The following is a 9246-nucleotide window of genomic DNA, read 5'->3' on the forward strand; positions in this document are numbered from 1 at the left end:
AGTAATCTCCGCCCGAAGCGCAAACTCCGATATGGCGTTGTAAGGGTTCGGCAAAAACTGCACGCAATTAAGCGGGATCACCCCCACGACTCTACAGCCAGGGACGAACAGAACATGACAATAACGTCAACCTGGACCCCACGGAGCATTACACACAGCCACTGACAAGGTGGGCACGGAAACTCGGTGGCTCTCGGGATTCCGATGCATTCACACCAGGCATCGCGTGTCCGGCAACACTTGGGGGGATTAGTCCGAAGGTATCACCTCTGGCCGCAAGGTACTGCATCAGTGCGGTCGGAGCCACAAGAGCACATATTAGGGAGTTTTCGTAGACCGCGTTTCCCCCTCCGCTAAGCCCTCCGCAACGAAGAAGTTGCTACTGCGCCTGCGCGCCGATAGCCTTGACTGTAGAGTTCCGGGTAACGTAGCGGGTTGCGGAGGGCGTTGCGGGACGCCGAAAACGATCTGCGAAAACTCCCTATTGTACCCAAACGCTGTGGACGCACGGTACTCAAAACCGCGGCGACAGCTCAAAACAAGGCCAGCTGAGAGCGAGCGTGCAGCAAAACTCGAACGCTAGGCTCCCCTCGGACAAAATGCAGTTCGGGAATAATTTCTCGATGCAGTCCGTGCAACCGCCGTCCGCAATGCAAGTAGTATTGAGATACTCCCACAGCGAACCCTCTCTGACGTGAGCAGTCGAAAACAGTCAATCCAAGGCACTACAACGACACGCGAACAAAGGCGGCTGCGCGCGTCCCATCGCCTAATAAATGAGCTGACATCTCACCCATCGGACGTGGACGGCCGGAGGCGTAGTTGGGGCGACAGAACACCCGACACTGCAGGCCTCAAAGAAGGCGGGAATATCCACGCACAGTGAACACTTGCGCGGCATCAAGAAGCTGTAGGATAGACCTGCCAGCATCCGACGGCACAGCTGAACAGTAGATTAAGGCGCTCCTCGCCACAGGGGATAAACTCCTGGTTGCTTGGGACAAAGGATTGTCAGCAAAGACAAGCCTCCAGGATAGGATGACCACCCGTCCCGCGACTCGCGGGACTGTCCCGCATTGAGGGCTTGTGTCCCGCGTCCCGCAAGATAATCCAGAAATGTTCAAAATGTTCCGCATGTCGTAACATTCACAATTTATCTTATGGCGCTGCCGAACGAAGGGGCGCGGGGAAGCGTGGAGGCCTCTGGTAATAAGGAGTTGTAGTATATCGTTTTTCTCCTCCGCTATGGTATCCCCGATGAAAACGACGCAGCTGCGCATGCGCGCCGCTAGCCTTGTCTGCATAGTTCAAGGTCTTGTGGCGGATTTCGGAGCGTTATCCGGGTGCTTAGCGGGCTGCGGAAACCGGTCTACTATAATTCCCTAATCGTATAAATTACGAAGGTGCGCTATTTACTATCCTAGCATTGCGGGAAGCGACCGTCTTTCTTGCAGGAGGTCGACGCGCATCTGCTGTTGTGCCTCTCCCCCTGGGGAAAAAGCACTGAAAGGGAAAATTGCTAGCCAAAATATGAAATATAAATTATTGCAATTATTTTCAAAATTAAACTGTGTCAATGCGAAAGCGTTGACGTGAACTATTTTTTAGTGAAGAGGTAGCGCCTGTCCCTTCGTCTTCGTGTCTTCATTGTCCTCGTTTTACATGATGGGGATCGCGAAAACAGTTTAAAAAACACGGACTATACGAAGAGGAACAAACACGACCGGACATGTATAACGTCAACCAGCTGGCCCAGTTCTCCACCTTATTACTGTCCTCGTTTTGTTCGTGCTTTTGTCCTTTTATTTCAGTGTGGGCCCCAACTAGCCCAAACCCAAGTTTTAATAAAAACATAGGGTTCTAAATTTGAGTAAAAGTATGTCGGTAAAAGTATATCGACAGGAAACAATGAGCCGAAAAAAGGTTTACTGTTTGTTTTTTAATTTTGATGCATTGAGCTTTGTTGCAGTCAAGTTTGATGTTTTAAACTTAGACACATTTAATAGCTTACTTGTCATTAACATTAGTGTAAAAGTTATTTGAGCTTAATGGCAGCAATACAGTGCGCAGGTGTATAATATGCTTTCAGCCACATTTAGTGATGTGCGTGGTAATACATTTCCTCCAATGTATCTTTCTTAGATGCCGCAGCTGTAACCCCCCCCCCCCCCCCCCCCCCCGGTCAGCGTGTCCCGCATTTGGCTATCAGGAAGGTGGTCACGCTACTCCAGGAATGCAAAAACCCGTTTGCAGCTAGCTTCTGGCACAGCGATAACAACTGCAGGAGCCGTGAGGCTGCGGACTCTGTTTAATGGAAAGAAGCGGCGTCAGCGATTTCTTTATCAGCCAGGACTCGTGGCACCCGTGATCGTGGGCCGAGATTTCATTACAGGCGAAAGCATGACACTCGACTTTTCTGGTGGTGGATACCGGTCGGGACAGCAACCGGAACTGACTAAGTGTTATTCCTCCGGGTCGGGCATGCAGCAGGGCAAACCAAACACAACCTTTCCGAAAAAAAACGCTCCTAGGCCGCCACCATGCTGCTGATGATGAAAGCGTCTGGTGCGACTCTCGCATGCCCTAATAGTTTTTCTGCCACTCCCCTGGATTGTTCAAACCTGCTCAGTCCGATCCCCCACCTATATTTTGCGGTTTCGCAAAGAAAGATTTCCAGCCTCTCTTGGAAGTTTCGGCTTTATTTTCCTTGAGCATGCTGCATGCCCTTTCTCTGTTGTCTTCCCCCATGAGAAATGAGGCTGGTAAGTGCACACCATTTCAGCGGTTCTGCTCGACGTTCACAAGAAACAAAGCAAGGAAAGAACATCGAACTGCCCACGACACAATTCTGCAAACAAGGACAACTGTTATTTCATGTCCCAGAGATAATCTGCGTAGAGGTTTATCTTGGGGACTGGAGAGACCAGTTGTCTCTCTGCTTGGTGCTGGTACTGTGAAAAAAAAAAAATTAAGCTCTCCCCAAAACCAGGTCCTCTTGGATTACGGCCGATTATAGAGGCGCGACTGTCGTCGACACTGCTGTGGCGCGTTATTTGATATCTTTCTCAGATAAATACTTTTCTCATTTTGGTATACCGTGTGGTATGCGAAATATATTGTTTGAATGTTGACGCTTGCTAAGTTTTATGTCAGAGTCGTGCCGTGTAGATTGGTATCACATCATTTGTGCGCGTCAAATATGCGCGCTTTCGGCCACCTTCTGTTGTCAATGATTTTCAACAGCTTTGTCGACTGACACTGCCGAACAGGCGGCTCCAGCAAAACTCGTCGTAAAACAAAACAAACATACCAGCCACATTTGTTTGGTCGTGCAGATATCCAACAAAAAATAGTAACCAGTTTCCTTTTTGTTTTAAATGCAGCAGAATGCTTCTTCAATGTCTTTGGGAAAGTACATACAGAATTAAATGCAAAACAAAAACAGCGGGAAAAGGCGAGAGTTGAGCTGCCAGCTGTGTCTGAAGTGGCACATACGCAGCCTGCACCTATCGAGATCGACGGTCCACTTAGATAGGGTTAGCGGTGACGCCGGTAAAAGACTAGCGCTAAATGCACTGAACAGGGCACTGGGCTTGTTAAAGATTGTTTTCCTTCAGAGGAACAATTATCTCTGAGTGATAGTAGGCAGTTATTATTAATTAAAACTAAAGTTATGAAAAAACTGGTGCAAGCCTCTCTCAAGGTTGCATTCATAGACAATACAGAATGATTGTTTGCACAGAGGAGCTTCTGCAAGCCAGCAACATGTATCACAGCCTATAATCAAGTTGGTTTGGCCATAAATAGACCAAGTATGTTAGGGAGAAAAAGCGATTTTACGACAATTGAGTCAGCAAAATTTCGTGACCCCACATTGTGCGTCACCATATCACAGCCAGATTTGCGTTCAAATCTCAACCTTTGTTTCTTAAGACTAGCATATCTCTACAAGAGCGTCTCTCAAGATAACCACCGCGATTAAGGGTTGTCAGTGATTGGGTGCGGATTTCAAAGAGGGTATTTACCTTAGCAGATAGCATTGGCGGGAATTCCGTGTCGAATTTATTGCTCAGGCCAAACCTGTAAGCACAAGAAAGCCACATTTCTAAACAAACTGCCTCCTCTTCAAAGATGTCCACTGTGCAATGTGAACGGTCCCACGCGTGGACCGTATAACACGTTGAAGATAATGAATATGTGACTGTTGTAACATGAAAAAAGACCAGTCAAAAGACGTGTGTACACCCCTCCCCGCTTGGGTATACAAATATATTGTAAACCATATAAATAATTGAGCGAGGCACGGCTTCTCATTTAAAAGATACCGTGGTTCGCATCAAGGGTTTGAAAAGCACAGCGATACGGGGGAACGATCAACACTGGAAAACATACATAGGGACACTTGGAAGTTGTCAGTTCAATGGTGTCTTTTTGTTCACACAGAAGGTACAACTTTGAACCCAGAAATTGAGTTGGTGTAGTTCTGGTCACTGCTGGAGTGTGTTTTGCTTTGTCCCGTACCACTGCATCTTTTTACTCCGGGAGTAGAGTCAACGGAGACGCTTATTTTGTGGATCAGGGTGTCTAGCAAATTATTTTGAAATTCCCTGACAATTTCAGGTGAAATTTCCTAACCACTGTAGAGGTGGTTAAATATAAAAGACCCTTACAACACAAGGCATTGAGCACTGAGCACTGTGAGGATCATTTTGCACGGGCTTAATCCAACATGCATATTCCGAAATATTCGGGTTCGTCCAGTACGGATTAAATGAGCACTTTCTTGCTGCCAACATCGTCAGTGAAGAGGCCACTTTCGGAGACACGGTGAAAACACAACGCTCAACTACACACGTCAATAACCGAATGGCAGCATGACCACCAGATGCAAACTTTCGGATACTTTCGTTGTAAAGCTTGGGTTGGGGAGTGCGGCTTTCCCCATTTGTTTGTAACTCTAGTAGCCCTAGCTAGGTCTAGTCTAGTGTCACGCCCTCAATCTAATCCAATGCTTGGACTGGATTTGTCGGCTGTTCCCTTTGCATCGCATAGCACACTACATCGGGTGAGCTGTGCCTGCGCTCTGCTCTAAGCAGAATTTATTGCCCATTTTTATTCCACTAAGTCCGCAAGTCTTTGCTCAGGGCACTCGATGGCGTTTCCGGCTTATTTTCCCTGACTGGGCTCGTTTTTTGACAATGTCCCTGACAATTCCGGATTGTGCCTCCATGTCACACCACTCAAGAACAGGCGACAAAGGGAACTTAGTGGAAATGAACGAATGCATAGCATCTAAAAGAGAAGTAATAATAAATTCTTTATTGGCTCATAAGAGCCACGCAAAGGCAACAGTCCGAACTATGGGGACAAGAACGACAGGGCGTCTGTTTCAAATGCCCCTGCTCCAGCATGCACACTGCTGGGGCTGCGTATTGCAGGCTTACAAGACGCCGAAGCGGTATCAAAAGTAGGAAGCCATCATTCTCATCTTGTCAGACTGCAACAACTGTGTTTATATGTGGTGACACAATATGCTAGGTGAGGACAACACTGTCATACAAATACAAATCGCACACATACTCTCAGGCAGGAGATTTTTTGCCAGTATGGAGAAGTGAACGGTAAAGGGGGAAATCATGGTCGAATCGAGAATAGCAAAGACGGCATTTACAAATAAACTATGCATCGCAGAAAGCTGAAGCATAGTGAGAATCCGATGCTAGCGGTGGTGATAAAATGTGAAAGTGTGAGCGCACGAAGTTACCTGGATCAAAAGACACACACAAAAAAGACTTCTCAATGAGCCGACGTCTACTTGAGCCTAATATTCATCGAGGAGTAATTCGAGATTGTGGGTGCATGTAGCCTTTATTTCAGTGAAATAAACTGGGGGGCTATGTGCCACAAATATTTCATTTCTCCTAAAAAGAAACGGAAGTGAAGGACCTGACAACATGGCGTCTGATTGGTTAGATCCTCAAATGACTAAAGTTCCCTCTTTCGTCATTTGAGCCTCTAACCAATCAGACGCCATGATGCCAGTTCAGTCACTTCTGTTTCTTTTTAGCAGAAACGAAACATTTGTCGAACATAGCCCCCCTGGCCATTTAGAAAGACAGTACTGTCTTCTTTCATGCTGACAAGTTTCTTCACTGACATATTGCTGCAAGCACCGACAGTTTCAAATTTCAATTTGGTGAAAATTTGGCTCAGGTAAACGTCGACCCATAGAATTTTTTTTCTGTAGTATGGCAACATTATGCGCTCAAACTTTCGCCTTTTACCTTTACCGCAAGCGTCAAAATCTCACGGAATTTCAGCCTTCTGCGAAGCGTACTTTACTTATGAGAGCTAAAAAGCCGGGTTTACCTTTCAGGATCGGACTTCGTAGATCAGCCGATCGATAATGAAAACAAAATTCCGGATCGACGAGCTGTTTAATGGTCGTGACGTGTGCGAGACGTGAAGAGGGACGGCGCGACACCACAAGAAACACGTGGGTGAGGCTGAATCGATGCTGGAAAAAGACCTCCCCTCCATTTCCTCACACACGCAGCCGTTACCATCTGGAAAAAGTTCCGGCACTCCAACCAAACACACTGAGCGATATCGTTCCCTTTGTTTGGCGTAACTACCACGAAAAATGCACAAACAAACAAAAAGCGCGTCGCTGGCAGCTCTCGCCGCCTGCCTCTGGGCGTTTGGAGGGGATAAAAACCCAACGTTGTTTGTGTCGCTATTTATTTTCAAAGCGACCTGACGTTCAGAGACGCTGTCGGTCATACCGCGGGGGTCTTTTCCTTCTTTTGTAAGCAAGCACCGAAGCATGGTTTAAAAATGGGCCATAGAACTGCTCGCGCGAGCGCATGCATGCACGGTGGGGGGTGAAGAACTCTTGCATCGCGTGACATTGAGCCACATGGAGTATGCGCTACCTCGTCCGGAGGAGATAGACCGGGTAATCCCACTGTCATGTTTCCGGCGCCTCGTATGACCATCGGTTCGGGTACGAGGCTCACCAACGGATCTTCGTTGGCCCTCAGGTCCTCGTCGTCCTCTTTGTAGATCGCGTCGAGATCTGCCATGTTTGAATATGGCGACGCCGCCATCCGGCTTCAGGGTCTCGGGCACGCACTCGTCGCTCTCCTGTTTCCGTCTGTGCGCGAGAAGTAACCGTGGTACGACCTAATGCGACTTTAAGCGAGTCATGGCACCGCACGAGCCATAACAAAAGCGCTTAGGGTTCGTTCAGCTGTTGTGAGGATCTCTGCCAGTCTCTTTTTCGCTATCCCCTGTTCCTCTATGATAGCTTCTTGCTTCTCTCACAGGTGACGGCACTAAAAAACATGTTTCAATATAATAATAGTGTTGGCAGATGGCGCGAGAATCCGTCTAATTAGAACTAAAATTGTTTTGTACATCTATAAATGTTTCTGTCACGTGATTTGTTTGAGTGCGTTCTTTTACTTAATTCAAGATTAAACAAATGCCAGAACGCTCGGCATGGCTGAGAATGATAAAAGTAGCAATAATGCATGAACGGTATAAAACAGAAAATTATTGTTCACATCAGCTTATCATTGCAATCTTTCGGTCGGTTTATATCCTTTAAATTAGAAATAAATTAACCAGCGCAACCCGTAACATTCGATACTAAATGACGTCACTGTTAAAATAAGACGCAAGGACTTGTGTTCTCCAGCGCGTCCATATCACGGCTCTTGTCGCTGGTTTCTGCGATCTTTTACGGTGGGGTGTGTTTCGTGTCACGCTTGTGTCCTTAAGCCGTTTTTCGCCATTCGTCACGCCCATAAACGCCACCGGCTTTCCGCTGGACTTCTCAGCGATGCATCACGGCATGTCGTCCGAGAAGTTCGAAGACCTCGAAGAGGACCTCCGGGCCCTCCTCGACGACATCAAGCGCAAGTTGGACGGAACCTGCAATCGCCTTCAAAGCGGCGAAAGCAAAAAGACCCAGCTACACGAAGTACAGCATAAACTGGACCAGGCACACGACGTCCTCCAAGAACTCCAGGGCGAAGCCCACTTGGGGCCCAACCCGTACCGTATCCAGATGAACGCCAAGACCCGCAAGTACCGGGCTGAACTCGATGACGTCAACAAGGCGGTTGTCACACTGGCGACCAGCATCAACACCAGCGGCGCGAGGCAGAAACTCCTGAGCCCTTCAACCGTCATCGCTGACTTTGGGAACGATCCTCAGCGCAGTCGGCTGCTTTAGATGAACGAAACCTTGGGGAGGACCACCGATACCCTCGTGCGAACGTTTCAAGTCGCTGCCGAGACCGATCAAGTCGGGGTTGCCGTGGCCGAGGAGCTGCGCACGCAGCGCACGTCCCTAGTCCGGACCAAAGAGCGGCTCGAAGAGACCGATCAGAAATTGACGACGAGTCGCAAGATACTGCGCACCATGTACAGACGCGTGATCACCAACAAACTCATTCTGATCTTGATCATCATCATGGAAATTATCATCTTGGGAGGCATCGTGTACTGGAAGTTCTTTATGAAAAAGTGATTTGGCGATGGTGAATCTGAAAGTGGAGTGTTGGTGCTTCGTTGTGTAGTGTTGTTTGACCCAATAATTGTCAACGTTGAGAACCCAACGCTGCGCAGATTTCCCTACTGTGATTTTGCGTCGCGGACGACGGGCAATGAAAGCATGTGCCCATATTTAGGGACCAATAATATATTCGATAAGGGCGTCAAACAAATAGCTACACATTTTGTGAACTCTACGGGTTCCGTACTCCCATTCTTCCGAGGTATTTTCCGGCAATAATAAACGAGTAAAGCTATACGCACTCCGGAGTGCATTTTGGACGAAATGGGTTTACGCACTCCGGGAAGAGCTCATGCCGCTCGGGCCACCCTTTTCGAACGGCGCGTGTATCGCTGGGGGCTCGTTAACACAGCCTCCCGCCTGCGTTCACGCCGCATCGCGGCGACAGTATCGGCTGCTAATTACAAGACTTAACCGGTACACGCCGCTTCGCGGAGTCCAACCGGCAACCCAAGCCCCGCTTTCCCCGATCGCACCTCCGAAAAGGGAGACCCATACCATTTAGTTCTGCGAAGTTTCGTCGACAACATCATCGCAAAAAAGAAATGTAAATATCGCCAATGCCTCGACAAAACAAAATGTTTTGAGAAAAAAAAAAAAAAAAAAGAAGTAGACCCAGCGTGGATCAAACCCCGCGTCCACTTGCGTACAAACCGGACTCC

At 48.0% G+C, this 9246-nt stretch overlaps 1 pseudogene; it reads left to right on the forward strand.

Moving 5' to 3' along the window:
- The first annotated feature begins 7858 nt into the window (after positions 1-7858).
- Positions 7859-8631, forward strand: LOC115327975 (annotated as a pseudogene).
- The last annotated feature ends 615 nt before the right edge of the window (positions 8632-9246 follow it).

Source organism: Ixodes scapularis, unplaced genomic scaffold (genome assembly GCF_016920785.2).
Source record: "Ixodes scapularis isolate PalLabHiFi unplaced genomic scaffold, ASM1692078v2 PGA_scaffold13__105_contigs__length_92229423, whole genome shotgun sequence".
NCBI classification, from domain to species: Eukaryota; Metazoa; Arthropoda; class Arachnida; order Ixodida; family Ixodidae; genus Ixodes; species Ixodes scapularis.